This window comes from Motacilla alba, chromosome 1 (genome assembly GCF_015832195.1).
Source record: "Motacilla alba alba isolate MOTALB_02 chromosome 1, Motacilla_alba_V1.0_pri, whole genome shotgun sequence".
In the NCBI taxonomy this organism is placed as follows: domain Eukaryota; kingdom Metazoa; phylum Chordata; class Aves; order Passeriformes; family Motacillidae; genus Motacilla; species Motacilla alba.
The window spans coordinates 19005095-19020174 of NC_052016.1; the positions used below are offsets into that span (position 1 = coordinate 19005095).

Here is a 15080-nt window from a genome sequence, read left to right on the forward strand (position 1 = left end):
TATTTCTGCAGCAGTGGGAATAAAGACAAAAGAAGCACCAAGAACAAAGCCTGAATCTCATTCTGGCAAAAACAGGGAGGGAGAACAAAAGACAGAGTGGAAGTGGATGGACTACTTATAGCAATTATTGTCAAACATTTTTGCACTTCCTTCCTTAATGTAGCTCCTTTTGTACACAAAGGCCTCCAAATAGTTCTGAGAGGTTCCCTTTGTAAAACAAGGAGAAAGGAAAACTGTAATAAGACTATGCAATGAAGATAAATCTTCCCAATAATGCAAGCTCCAGGAAACACATGGAGGTCAAATAAAACTATTATTTGCCTTTTCAAACACTATTTTCTTCAGCTGCTAAATAAAAACATTATGAGGCCATTTTACACAGTAAAATTTAACCTTCTATTAACCTTCCATATTAAGTAAACAAACCTTTCTAGCCAATAAGCATCATTGTGAACTCTCCGAGATGATAAGCAATACCTTAATTACATTCATTTACATGACTTTGAAATTGTTCCAGACCAAAGTCAACAACTACAAGGTCAAAGAGTATGGAAATCTAAAATAAGGAGAAATCCATAGTCAGCCAGTTCACAAGGATTGTGCAGCATCTTTCTAACCCAGTTTGCAAAGGGTCAGAGATACCAACCAAGTACTCACTTTTCATCAATTAGATCAAAAAAGCAAATCCTCTAAAACACCAAAGTCCATCCCCTTTTTTTTTTTTTAGGACTATTCAAAGTTGAAAGCAATGGACACATCAGAATTGTTTCTAATGCCTAATGGCCAATCCAGCTGTATGAACACCTTATGCAAATGTTTTATAATATTCTAAATGAAAGCCAAAACATAAAATATACTTTTAAAAAATACATCCGTATCACTGAGAACTACTGAATATTTGGTACAGTGCCTTTACCTTGCCCATACTTGGGAATGCTAAACTGACAAGTCTGCAACTTTTAGAATGCTACATGAACACCTTCATTGCTTCATCCATGGTACACCTAGAGTGGGAAATACCAATAATGCTTAAGCAGCAATTAGAAAAAACTTTTAACAATGACTGTTGCAAGAAAGTTCATAAAGTATGACATGCCCTGAAACAGCAGAAAAGCATAGACACAGTCCATCCATTCCAAAGATATTAGATAATGGCTCAGATATGATCAATAGCAATCAAATTAGCCAAAATGGAGCACACATGCACGCTGCACTGATGGATCATTTCAGGATTACATTTTGTGCATTATAACCATGAAATTATTACAAATATACATATAAAAACCCTAAAGTACAGCTTTTGGATTTAGGCAGTCCAATATTGATACACTGCAGCTGACAACGTTTTCTTAGTATTAAATTAGATAAATCTCCCTGCACCCTACTTTACTAGCCAAGCACTTTTTATACAACTCTCAAGCCAGCAACCTTCTGCAATTTAAGTATGATTTAGTGCAACAGAAGCAATGAGTATTATAAAATTTATGCTTGTTCACCTTCTCTCCCCACAGAGAAGGGCAAGACGTTTTTTCATGTAAATATGTATTAGATCCAAATCATTTAAATAGATATTATTCCATAGAGAACATGATGCTGCATATGCCCATTTCAGATCCATGTTACTAAATAAACTGCAAGATAATGATGTTTCCTTGCTCATCCTAAAGGACACTGTAAATATTTCTAGGCATTTCAGACAGAAGTAAAAAGAAGAGTCATTCACAAGAAAAAAAGAAAAACTAGGGTGGCTCTTATAGAGCTTCCTAAAGTGAAGATAAGTTACTGGCAAATTAGGAAATCTCTTTAGGAACAGGTCACAGAAAAAATAGAGCTCAGGTACACAGAATCTTTACAGCATGAATAGCATATCATTGCCATCATCCAATTTCATTTTCTTTTAAATGAAGAAGGGAAAGATAATCACATTTGCAAGGAGAAAACCAAGAAACTTTACACAGGTGACTACTTCTAAAAGCTAATGTAGAAATGCTAAATGCAGGGTGCCAAATGCTAATTTGTCTCTAATACGTCTCAGTTATATTTAGCTACAAGTGTCACTGCTTGAATGGAAAAGAGAAAGAACAGGGAAACCTTGAAAATGAGAGCTTTAAGCATGACTTCTAGGTGAATGTATATATCTCCCTGCTTTTCACAAAATGCACCAGAAGTTAATCAGCATCTTACAAAAAATCTTACAAGTTAACCATTTATTTCTAAACCCCGTATATATTTAAAGTGAGGAGGACTGTCATTTGACTTGAAGCCATCACATACCATTTGGGCCACAGTCAGTTATCTTACAATACAGTCTGACCTCTACTTGATTTTAAAATAGGATAATCACCTTCAACTGTGTATGAACCTTGAACATTATCAAAAACAGTTTTATTGCATCAATGATTTATTAATAGTCTTATATTAATAGTAATGTAACTTTGACTTTACAAAGTCATAAAGATGACAGGAAACACAGTCAAGACTTATTGTGCTACTTATTTTATTTTAGGCTTCTAAGGCAACCTCATGACACAATCAGAAAAACTACCCGGAAAGTAAGAGCTACAAAGGAAAAACAACAGAATACGCATGTATCGTCCCAGTTCAACAGCAGAGCAGGAGGGATACAGACAGCATAATGAGTTCAGAAAACTGCTGAAACCTTTCAAGTATCAAAACTGTCCTCCAGCCAACTGTGCTTGGAACTGCAGAAGCGTTCGTGCTGAGACAGGTAAGCTCTGGACAGCACACGAGCAAGGAAGAGGCGTGAGCCTTACATGGGAATGAGCTAAGCCAGATTCCCCTTCCAAGGAAAGCGCTGCAGAACACCCAAAGCCTACAGGCCCACATTCAAAACAAACCTGAGGAAGGAGGAAACGCTCCTCCCTGAGTGTTTCTGGTTCCCAGCTCTCACCGTGGCACTCCTGCCGTGCGGTCACTTCTAGAGCTGCTGGCCCCATTGCACCACAGTTTAAACAAAGAGCGGCTAAGAAAGTACAATATTCTCTAACTGGCATTTACAGCATCGGCCTTGGACTCCTAATCTTTACCAGACGGGCACACAAATCAATCAACTCATAAAGGTATGCTTTTTAACCTCCAAAACAGATGGGATTGGCCAGAAACGTCTGGCATGTCAAACTGCTAATCGAGGCTGCCCTTTGCACAAAATAACCCACTTAAGTTGAGGCATGGTTGCACTGTAACAGACATTAGTCTGTGGGAAACCCATTTAACTGTCACATACTCCCGCCACTCTTGCTCTCCCTTAATTAAGCCTAATGCCTTATGCTTTGACCTTTTGTTCTAGCCTATTAACCCTATCTAGTACAAGTTCAAATATGTTAAACCTAAAAGTTTGCTTTTAATATTAAATGCCAAGGTACAGAAAGAGTGAGGGATGCTTCTCTACCCTGCAAGTTACCAACCCCTGTGTTAGTCCCCGAAGACAAAATATGTTCAAACATTGATCAGTTTACCAACAGAAAAAGCGGAGTTTCTTCCACTGGCATAGCCTACTTTTTCCTCTTCAGAGGAGGGTGAGGGGAAAAAAAAGTGAAACTTCTGCAAACAACTTCATATCCTCAGGCTTTTGGGTTTTTATCCAACAAGAAAAGCACACGTTATCAGCCAAGATCATACTGCACTCATTTGCTGTTCTCTGAAACCCATCATTAAAAATAAGACATAATTGGTTTACAGTGACCAATTTCTCCTCAATTAAAGGCTGCCTCTGCCAACCCTCCTCACACTGAGTCACCATCTTGTTCTTTTGACAAGATACTTACACTTGCTATTAGTATGTAATTCTCATATGCATCTCCAGGTGAGTTGCATCCTTTGAAGTGTCTCAGACTTGCACAGACTTAAACAAAGACACAATTTATTCATTCTAGCTACATACTTTTCCTTTTATGCAAGCTCAACTAAAGCATGGCTGCCTTCTGCTCCACTGTCTCTTAATTCACAAAGATTACACAGCATCAACAAGACCAGCAGATATGTTTTTAAAGCAGCACTCTTTTGGAGAAAGTCTACCCTAAGGGTCCAGAACTCTGACTTAAACAAGAACTCTAATCCCAGTGACAATAACAAACCTCTGATCAAGACACTACTGGACTCCACAACAAAGCGATTTATGTATGCAAGAAAGCTTGGTATACCAACAGAGGTATTCCACAATTAATGCTCATAACTAGTAAACAAACTTATTCCCTACTCCAAAAAAAACGACTGCCCATAACTGCTTTATAATATAGGTTAGAAACAGAAGACAGAATGCAAACTGTGTGGAGATTACCAGCCATGTGTGTACACTGACAAACATGTTCTCAAATCTTTAGCTTAACCACCTTACTGGCAAGTTGAACACTTGGTGCAACATCCTTCTTCAGAGTTTATGCTTCCGCAACTCTGACTAAATAGAACTCCTTTTACAAAGAAGAAACAATCTTGAACCAAAGCTCTGAATTACTTTGAAGATGCGAAAGATTTCAAAAGGCTTGTCGCCACAAAAGCCACTGTCTACTAAGCTCTATTAAAGCTGTATAAGAGACCATCTGCTGCTGATCACAATTCTCCAGTTTTAAATTGCTAATTAATTAATTATGTTTTAATTCCAAAGTGCCTGTCTTACTGATTCTGCAACCAGCAAGTAATACCATTAACTTTTCTGTAAATACAATTGCTCGGACAACTATAAGATGCACTACAGCAACATTCAACTTCTTTTGTTGAAAAGTCAAACAGAAAAACATTGTGGGGGGAAAAAATGGATTTCTAATCTCAATTTCTGGTTATTTCCAAAGCACTGATTCTGGTTAAATCCAAATCCCTACAATTTAAAAAGTGCATATATTTTCTAGTGATTTCACTTGGCTATATTCTATTGTGTTGAAGATGCTCAAACAGCACTACACAGACCAATGTTGTATTTGAGTAAAGTCAAGCAATGCATGGATTTATTTAAAATAAGAGAAAAATATATCCTTGCATCTGCAATCTATGTCATTACAATGGATATGAGAAAGCTCTGCAGGCTGGGATTTGGTATGACTGCCTCCAGCTTCTAGACCTTCCCTACTAATGCTCACAAAAGTTGCCACTGGAGGCAATGCAAATGAGTCCTAAGAGAGACAAGAAACAAAACAACAACTGCTTGTCAACCATTACATGCCCAAATTGTATTCTTTATGCTCATCAGCATTCTCAAGTTCTTAGGCACGCATGTAGGCCCACCGAGGACAGTGGGGCTACTCAAGTGAATAAAATGACTCACAAACCAAAGTGCATATACATAAGCAATCACTGGACAACACTCGGGGAATTATTCCCTGGTATCAAAGAAAAATAGGATTTAGGAAATGGGAACCAAGGGAGCAGATCTGAACAAAATGACAGCGATGCTAAATGTCTACAAGCCATTGTAATATAACATCTAATAATGATTTTACTGTGATGGTCCCTTGCCACACAAGCTCAATTTGGATCTGTTTTATTTAAAAAATAAGATAGATGGTAACACAGTGTTATTTAATCTTTTCTTTCACTCTGAAATTACATGTAAATCCAGTTCTTCACTATTTAGCCACCTCCCAAACAGGTGGGCTAAATCTTCAGAACTTTACAGCAAATTACACACAGAAAGTTCAGACATTACAAAAATACTTATTTTTCTTTAATCAGCACACATATTAAAAAAGCCAACTCTTACAGTAAAAGAGAGGGATTAATGTGAACAGTTATCACTTCAAAACATATTATAATCCTAAAAGGCTTATATATGGCACACAGCCGTCTGACAGCTTTGGCAAGACAAAGAAGAAACCCCAAACCAGAGACAAGGAAACAACCCAAACAAATTATTTACCTTGAATGTGGTTCCATTAGGAAAGCTCTTCCTTCAGGAGTCCAGGGATGCATTAACTATCTTCCTCAAAAATTTCATGCTCGATCTGAAAAGAACAGCAGAAATCCCCCTATGAAATTCTGCAAATCATTCTTTCCTACCTAATATGCCCTGATCTACTTTCTTACTGTTGGTGTAACAGAGATCAATGCTTTATTTTGTTTAGTACAAATTGCAAATAACATTTTCATATCAGAAGAAAAATGTAGTTCCAAACTTCAGAAATCAAAATCTTCCAGACAGAACCATGAGTAAAACTAGCAGAGAAACTCATGCATAAGGAACATGATTCTGCAAGAACAAAATCCAAATTCAGCTCTAAGCCAGAATCCTCTTTTCCTTCCTTTCATTCAAAAAACAGCTGTGACATGAAAGCCCTCCTTCCTATGTAGTGGTTACCGCTTAACACTTCAAACTTACACCCATGAACATCAAAATCAGTTTTTAAAGAGCCTCTATTAATTTCCATATACATAGAGAAAAGACAAGAGTATAGTATAACAGATGAATGCAATGCTAAATGCAACAAAATTAGTTTAAAAAAATAAACCAGCAGAAATTGTAATATTTGCTTTTGAGAGATTTAAGAATAGTATATAACACTATTTTATTTTAGTTAGAGAATGTTATCCATTACAATCCCAGCCTTACAAGTTCTTCTCAGCACTTGTCCATTATTCTTAAGTGAAATTTTGTTAAAGGTTGCAAACTTAGAGCTAGCGCAGATCATTCTTATTTCTACTATTTCAGCCTTGTTGTTGTGACAAGCCTCACTATTAAAGGTCTTTTTTTGGTTACCACCAAGGCAGCAACCTCATTATTATGCATAGAGTCAACTTCTGAAACAATAAAATACACTTCAAAAATTAAAAAGATACTTTCTCCACCACGAAGCTGAACTTTCCCCTTCCTCCTTCTGCTTGGCAATAGGAGAGTTCCTCTCCTTATTTCAACACCTTTAGCCTCTGTTCCCACAAAAAAAAAAAAAAAACCAAAAAAAAAAACCAAACCAAACACATACAAAAACTTTTTAAGCAGAGAATTTCTCTAGCATCACGGATCCCACAGGTGGGTCCAGCTGGGTAGGATAGAGGGGGAAGAGTGGAAGTGTGTGTGCTGGGGGCACATCTGAGTGTTTCTCCCTCCACAAAACCACTTGGGTCCAAACCAGATTAGAGAAAACATCTAACTCTGACCACTGCAATGTGATTGCTAACTAGCAAAAAAGATACAGGTATTGATAAATGGGTCATCATCCAAAAAAACACCTATTCAAAGCTTTCAGGGACATGAAATAACAGCAGCATGCTGGACTATTGCTAGCAGCACCAAGACCCAACAAAAGATGCCCAACAATAGAGCCAATTAAGCTGAAAAATAAGTAAATACCCTGGAATACTACATGCAGACACTACATTAAATCCTTCTTCCATATACATAACAAAATGAAACAATAAGTTGCACCACAGAAGCAGTGCAGTCCTCAAAATTTGTACTTAGCCGGGGGGGGGGGGGAGGAAAGATCTACCATCACAGTAAAAATTAACAGAGAAATGACAGGTACAGTGACAAAGGTGATAATAAACACAGTTCAAAGCCTTCTCAACTCCATTTTACTGAAAGGGTAAATAAGCTGGATGTGGAATCTTTTGTAAACAATGAAAACAGGACAAGAGGTCCCAAAGAGCAGAAGAAAACAGCGCTATTAAAAAAACAAGCCACCTGAATTTGAGAAAGATAGTTAATTCCAGTATTACTGCTATATACTATAGTATATACTATAGGTATAGACAAAATGTTGGTCACCGCTGACAAGTGGGTGAATTTAATCATTCCTACTTCCAGGAGAAGAGAGAGATTGCTATGTAACAGGAAAAAAAACAGAACAAGACACAAAAAAAGCACTCCACACAGTATTGCCATCAAGGTTCAATGTATAGATGGGATTTCCTTTAGGTCAGCATTCAACAGTCTTTTTTGTATTATTCCAAGTGACTACAAAAGGTTTATGAGAGTTCAGTGAAAAGACAACAGAATTTGTTATTTCTGGCAAAAATTCCATATTCCTTCTATGTTATAAGAACTGAGGCAGAAAAAAAGTAACTTTTCTAGACTAATATTTTATTCCCAAACTCTTTGCATCTTAACCACTCGTTTTACACACCATATAGTTTTTGGAATGTTGATTTGTGTTGTTTTATGGACTACCAAATGCAGGATAGGTGATAACATGAACACCACCAAGAAGGCCATCTCCTGGAGCAAGAGTCTCTTTTTACATCTGAGGCAAGCCCTGGTTTTGACATCACTGAAAACACCATTTCAGTTCACCTTCCCTCTCTCTTTTCACAGTGGGATGGGGCACAGAGAAGAAACAGAGAGCAGGTAGATATGAATCTTAAAAGTTTGCTATGAAAAAGAACTCTAGGACCAATGAGAACAAAAATATGGCTCATGTGTGAGCAAGACTTACTGCTTGGCTACATTTCAACACAGAACTTCATGGACTATTTTTGTGGGCAAATTAAATACTCCCTTATTTGTTTTCAAGTAATAGTTTCATCCAAGACTGGAACACATTTTATATCTAGCACCTAATCTCTTCGTAAGGACTCCCTCACAACTTCCTTTCTTGAGAGGAGGAAAGACCCCTCCAAAGTATTTCCCAACACCCAGTTTCTCTCCTACATTAAACTCACAGTCTTAGAAACCAGTGACTAAAACAGAAGATCTGTAGCTTCTGCTTTTAATCTGATTTTGTCTACAAGCAACATTGGTTTTCCTCTGCTGAAGGCAATTTAGAAATAAGTGGTATGAAAACAAAATTTCACTCAAGACAGGCAATTAAAGAAGAGCAATGAGCTCCAAAAACAATTTAAGTATGAGAAGACTATGCCAGGAGGGGTTTGACCCAAGCTAAGATGTCTAGCAACTGCTTCTTCCCCTTTCTACACATGAATATTTATTTACATGAGTTTTAGTTTCTATTCTCCTTCTTCAACCATCAAGCCAAGTGACCTGCAACAGACAGCCAAATAAATTACCAAATTAATTCTTTCAAGTGCTGGATAGGTCTGCAAGCATTTCCAAGTATTTGAAATAAATAATCCAGAAACCCTAAAGAGCAGGCATTCATCTTTACCAAAAGAGTCCCTCTGCCCACTTTTCCCAAGGAATATCTTCCCACTGGGCAACACATGAGTTTTCACATGATCCTAGATTTTCACCCAGAAGTACTGGGTGCCAACCCTTGCATACTGTTCTGATTCAGTCTTTTCCAATGCAACTAGTGAACCCCTAACACCAAAATGTGGAAAAGCAATGCCACAACCCTACTAAACACCTCTCCCCAGCTCTCCCTCTGTTTGCAGGCAGCCCAGCACAGCTCAGAGTTACTGTTCTTATCGTTTTGGCCTGTTGGCAGGAAGAAAGAGAAAACCACAAATGCTGTTACCATTAACCTTTCTGTGCTTAGTTCAAGGCTGTTTAGACAGACTGTCAAATTTATGCTTTCTATCTTTTTTTTGTTATGCATATAATTTCACACCTTCTCCTCTTGCTCAGGCTTCACTCCCTAGCTACGTACCTTTCTGCTAGGTTGTCATTGCCTGCCCTCCTGAGCAGCAATGATTTATACTTTAATCGGCACTTCTTGTCCCAAAAGGGTATTTAAACTTTTTAATCCATAGGCTAGCTATCCTATTAACCCCCTGCTCATCACCCAACCCATCGCTCAGCACGTGGGAGATGAGTCCTGCCCTTCCTGCAGGCCCCACGCATGGGACGGCAGCCACCAAAGCCCCCCATAGAAAAGGGGCTTGTGCCCCCAAACAAGGCACCCAGCTGGGAACTTCCCCAGGCTCTCTTCTGGATCCCCTCCACTCCCTGTACATTCACATACAGGAAAAAGAAACAAAATCACAACACTTTTGTGGTTCGAAGTACAGGCAACCTCGGAAGAGTTATTCTAAAATAATAATTCAAAGATCTTATGGTCTTCATGTCTTCTCTGACAGCTCTGCAAGGAGGTGTCAAGCACAGCCCTAGAGCAGGACAGCTGACTGGGGGAAATGCAACTCCCTGGCTTTGCCTTGGGCAAGTTTATACATGTGCTCGGCACAGTGCAAAACAGGGTTTATCTTTTATTGTAGTCATGTCCCGCACAGTCGCTGGTAAAGTTAACAATGCTCTCACTGCTAATGATAATAAAGCTGGCACTATATAAACTTTTTGCCAATGCTCAAAGCCTGAAAAATAGTTAGCTCTGAAGAGACAAAATAAGCTTTAAGCAAGCAAGACTTTGTCAATTCTTTTAAGCAAATCCTGCAATAAGCAAAACTACAGGCAAATACGAGCATCATAAAGTTAATTCCTGTTTGAATTAACTGAATCACTTGAAGTTTTTTCTTGATGCCTTTTACAGGACAAATTTACCCCAAACACTGCAGGTGATACAACCAGTGATTAGATCACCCTTTTAAGTTTACAATAGAAAAACATTATTTACTTTTGCTTCTTTATCAACACAGTTTTTATGACTACAATAAATTTCGGTTAGCACATCTTTCACTTTAGGAAAAGAAACAAGCATGGGGAGCAGAGAAAAAGAGCATGTTTTTATCTGCAATTTTCTGCCAAAACACTAAAAGGGAAAAAACCCCAAAAACCTCAATCCAGCACGGTTTGGCATTTGACTGCATGTTGTATTCTGTGCATGCATGGCCTACAAAACCTGAAAGCCATTGATAGCTCTTGCTCATTAGATAGCCCAGAAGCACAGGCCAGTCTAGCAGCAGGTCAGATTTCACCCCTGCCCAAAACATGCAGTCAACTACTCCCTACCTCCTCCATCACACTCACAGAACACAAACACCCTTACAGATGCATTTCACTCATGACTAACTCATTGTCTTGCTTTGGAATCTATGTCAGCTCTATCTCAGGAGACCACTGACAGAACAACAAGTCAAACTTCTCGACCACAAGTTTGGGAACACAGGTGCCTCAGACAGCAAAAACCCCAAAGCTGCCCGAACACTGTTCTCGATGAGAACTTCCTTCTGCCTTCCAAGATGTTAGCTACTCATGCTCATAGAGCAGAATTACTCAGATGCCATTAAATCTGATCCCAACCACAAGATATCCTCAGCTCAGAGAGCTTCTGTCATCTGGCATCTTAATGTGTCACTCTCTCATGTGTTCAGTCAGCCCTAGAAGCAGTAAATCGCATTTGTGTATTAAAGAAAATGTTCTGCTCTTGCTCTGGAATACACCACCCCCTTTCCACAAGTGACTGCTTCCTCCCCACAGGTCTTCCTTTGCAGATGGGATTTGCACTCTTTGTTAAATAAAGCTTTACGGTATCCCTGAACATTTATAGGGCCATGACTCAGTTAAATTCTAATCAGCCTGTGAGCTGTCTGACACTGCAGCAGGTCCCCCCAAAATAAAACAAGGAATAATATAGTCTCCAGATTCCAGAGAGATGAGGCAAAAGAGGACAACTTCCACGTCAGCCTTCTTAACAACAACATAATCCCAAAGCCAGAAATCCCACTGGTCTTTTCCAACACCTTCAACATGTGTCAAGCATTTTAGCCGAATCCTTCTTTAAACTAAAAGCCCAGTAAATCAGCAGGATACACAAGACAGAAGAAGAAGGGTTGCAGCACAGACACAAGGCTGTCTGCTCGCTACAACGCTGCTCCGGTTTTGCCTATACTACGTTTCCTTAGGTTTCACTACCTTCCAACTTAATCACCCACTGACACTTAGAAAGAAGAGCCTCAAACAACATGTTCTGCAGGGAAAAAGGAAGGGTGGAAGTGGCAGGAATTAAAAATTATAAAATTCACCTTTAGAGGGCTTCGGGGACACACCAAAAAAAAAAAAAAAAAACCCAAAAAAAAAAAACCACACCACGTCTGGAAAAGTAACCTTTAGTCTAGAAGGGAAACAGCGACGTCCCCAAGGAGCCCGGAGCGATGAGAAGGCATCTTTGGGGGGCGCAGGGAGCCGAGCCTGAGCCGCGGCCGAGCGGGGACGGCGGCGGCAGCCCCGGGCTGGCTGCGGGCCCGCAGGTGGCGGCGGGCGGGCAGCGCCAGGGCCGGGGAGGCGGCGGGGGCGGCGTGGCCTTGCCCGCAGCCCCGGCAGCGAGGCCGTGCGCCCGCGCCGCCGCAGCCGCTGCGCACCGAGCGGGCGGCCCCGGGGATCGCTCGCTCCGGGAGGGGCGGCGCGGGGTCCCCGTGGAAGGGGGGCCCGGGCGGGCGGCCGGCGCTCGGCAAAACACTCGCGGGTCCCGGGGGGACGGACTAGTAACTTTTCCGTTCCGGCGGCTCCCTCAAACCCACCGCGGCCAGGCAAACTTTCCGCCCGCACCGGGGGTGCCGCCGCCGCGCCGGGCTCACCCCGGCATTGTTCCCCGGTGCCGCCGCCCGGCAGCGCGGCCCCGGCCCGGCCCGCCCCGCTCGGCCATTTCCCCGGCGGAACAGCGCCGCACTCACCCCGCAGCCGCCGCGGCTCCTCCCGGGCGGGCTGCCCGAGCCCCCGCAGCCGCTCCAGCCGCAGCCGCCCCGCACGCCGCCCTGGTTCCGCGGCCGGTCCCGGCGCGGAGCTCCGGGGGAGCGGCGGCTGCCGGAGCCGAGGCGGGCGGACGGGTCCCCGCGGCTGGAAGACAGGACAGGGCTGGACAGGGCAGGACGCGCCGCCTCCCGCCACCCCCGAGTCCGCGAGTCGCCCCCGCCCCGCGCATCCCCGCGCACATACAGGGCGAGCCGAGCTCCGCTGCGCTGCTCTCCGCGGCTCGGGGCTCTGCTGCAATGCCTGCGAGGCTGACTTTCAAAGCCTAACCCGCAGCCGCGATCCTCCCTCTCCGCCTTCCACCTCGCCCGCCGCGGCGCAGCCCGGCCCCTCCCCGCGCCGCGCCATTCATCTCTCCAGCCAAGTTTCTTAACCCTTTGGTAACCTCCCGGCAGGAGGCAGGGCGGGATGCGGGCATGCAGGGATGCGCCCCCCGCCCCGCCCCGCCCGGCGCGGCGAGGGCAGGGCAGCGCGGCCGCGCTGCGCGTACGCGGATCCCATCCCGTCCTGCCCTCTCTAATTAATCTGACTCAAGTCGCATAGCCCCCGGAAACAAACTTACGAGCGACAGCACCGGAGGACCCGTATCTAATGAAAACGGCAGCGGCTTAAAAATAACACTTTTTTTTTTGTTGTTGTTGTTGTTTGTTTTTTTTTTTTTCCTTTCCCCCTTCGGCTGTTTTGGAATAATGGGGGGGTGGGCGCTGCTAGTGTTACTAGTACTTGTCGGTTTAGAGCTTATGTTTTCAGCCTGTCCTCCGAAAAAAACACGCGCTAGAAACTTCAGTGCTGTTATTATTATTGTTGTTATTGTTGTTATTATTATTAATATTGTTATTGTTACTACCGCTATTCGGAAGGAAAAGCCGGGATGCTCCCGGCAGCGGTCGACGTCACGGAGGACAGCGGCCCCGGCACCTGCGGCTGCTCCCGGCTGGCGCTGCCCCCGCCCGCCCCGGCCGCGGCCCTACTCGCTCCCGGCACGTCTCCCTGTCCTCGGCCCCAGCCTCCCAGGCCACCGGGAGCGGGGAGCATCCCTGCCGGCTCTGCCACGGCGCCCGGTGGTCCCCCGCGCCGCAGGGAAAGGAGGACAGGCGGGGGGAAGCGCTTCCAGGATCGGGGGCAGACCAGCTCATCAAAGCTATGCTGTCTGCCCACATGGCAAATAAATACAGCTTGGGAGGGGAAAAATAAAAAATAAAACAACACGGAGTTGGGCAGTGCTTCCCAAGAAGAGTCAGCCCTACATTTTGGTAGGCGACGTCCCCAAACCTCTGCTGTCAGAAATTGCACTGAATGTCAAGTTGTTCTTTAGACTTTGCTGCCACCAAAGAGGGTACGCAGACATACAGGCTGAACTTGGCTGTATAAACGAAGCTACAAAGTGCATGCGACCTTCATCACACCTCCTGTGTGCCTGTGTTTAACAAACGTCTCGACGTGTCGCACACTGTCTGCCAAACGCTTTGCAGAGTGCTTCATGATACTTCACTTCTACAAGTCAAAGACTGACGAAAGAGAAACAAATTTGTTTGCTAGTCACATATAAACTGCATGGTAATTACTGCATTAACACATCCCAACCTTTTAGTTTTAAAACTCAGGTAAAATAAATTATCTATTCAAGCGTCTTTTTAGTAAGAGACTAATATTAAAGAGCACAGGAATTTCCACTTTAAAGAAAGCAAAAGGGAGTCACATTTATGAAAAGCTAAATATTTTAACTGAGAGATAACATGAATGAAAGTAGATGTAGGAATGTTAAGCAAAACCTCTTTCACTTTGGAATGTACGGATTGTGTACAGGCTTAGAGTGGAGCTAGTAATGTATTACTTGACCTATTTTTTTAAGCCAATGAAAGATTTAGGTTAACTTCATCATGTGTTTTTAACCACTTTCTTCCAGACATGCAGCAGCATTTTCTAAAGCTATTGCATGTCACAATGTTTATACAAGTCTCTTTTTGAGAGCATGTATCATAATATAGCCTGATCATACTTCCATTAAAAGAATGGGTTTGCTCTTCATTTCCATTATAGGCTCATTAGCAAATTTTGATCGTAAAGAAATTATCCTTAATTTTTTTATTTCACAAAGAATCTTCATCTCAAATTTTTTTCAATGCTAAGCAGCTGAGTTATCTAGGGAAAAGGAAATTTTCTCATTACTGCAGCAATTTATCTGCTATTTCAATCAAGAGTGTCTGTAGTAGAGACGTCTTTCATTCTTAACCTTAGGGAATGTATTGCGTAGATGAGAGACCTACAAAATGAGGAATCTTGGACAAGTAACAGAAAAAAACGTGTGTGTGGAGTATTTGTTAAAATAATTGTTGTCAGGTAACATATAGTTGCTTGAGGACACAAGTTTCAGGAAGATAGAATCAACTGAGACTGTATTGAATAATAAAACATAAAGATTTAGTAGGTTATTTCCACTACTTAATAGTTGTATCACAATGAATTGTGCCACTAGTCCGTGTTTACTTAACTATGAGAATTCAAACAATCTACCAAATAAATATCCTCTGCAAGTAAAGGAAAAGATCTATCAGACAGTAAAATCCGTCTCTCAAGAAGTATGAAAGTACTGATG

At 42.1% G+C, this 15080-nt stretch overlaps 1 protein-coding gene across 5 annotated transcripts in view; it reads right to left on the reverse strand.

Moving 5' to 3' along the window:
* Positions 1-12955, reverse strand: part of NRIP1 (nuclear receptor interacting protein 1) — a 73225-nt gene extending 60270 nt beyond the window's left edge. For 2 of the 5 annotated variants that reach the window (XM_038149848.1, XM_038148168.1), the window contains exons 1-2: positions 12671-12955; positions 5867-5951 (exon numbers count right to left, since the gene is read on the reverse strand). The gene's annotated coding sequence lies outside the window, so the exon portion shown is untranslated. The other 3 variants (XM_038150693.1, XM_038148997.1, XM_038152443.1) reach the window with 2 other exon arrangements.
* Between the last annotated feature and the right edge of the window lie 2125 nt (positions 12956-15080).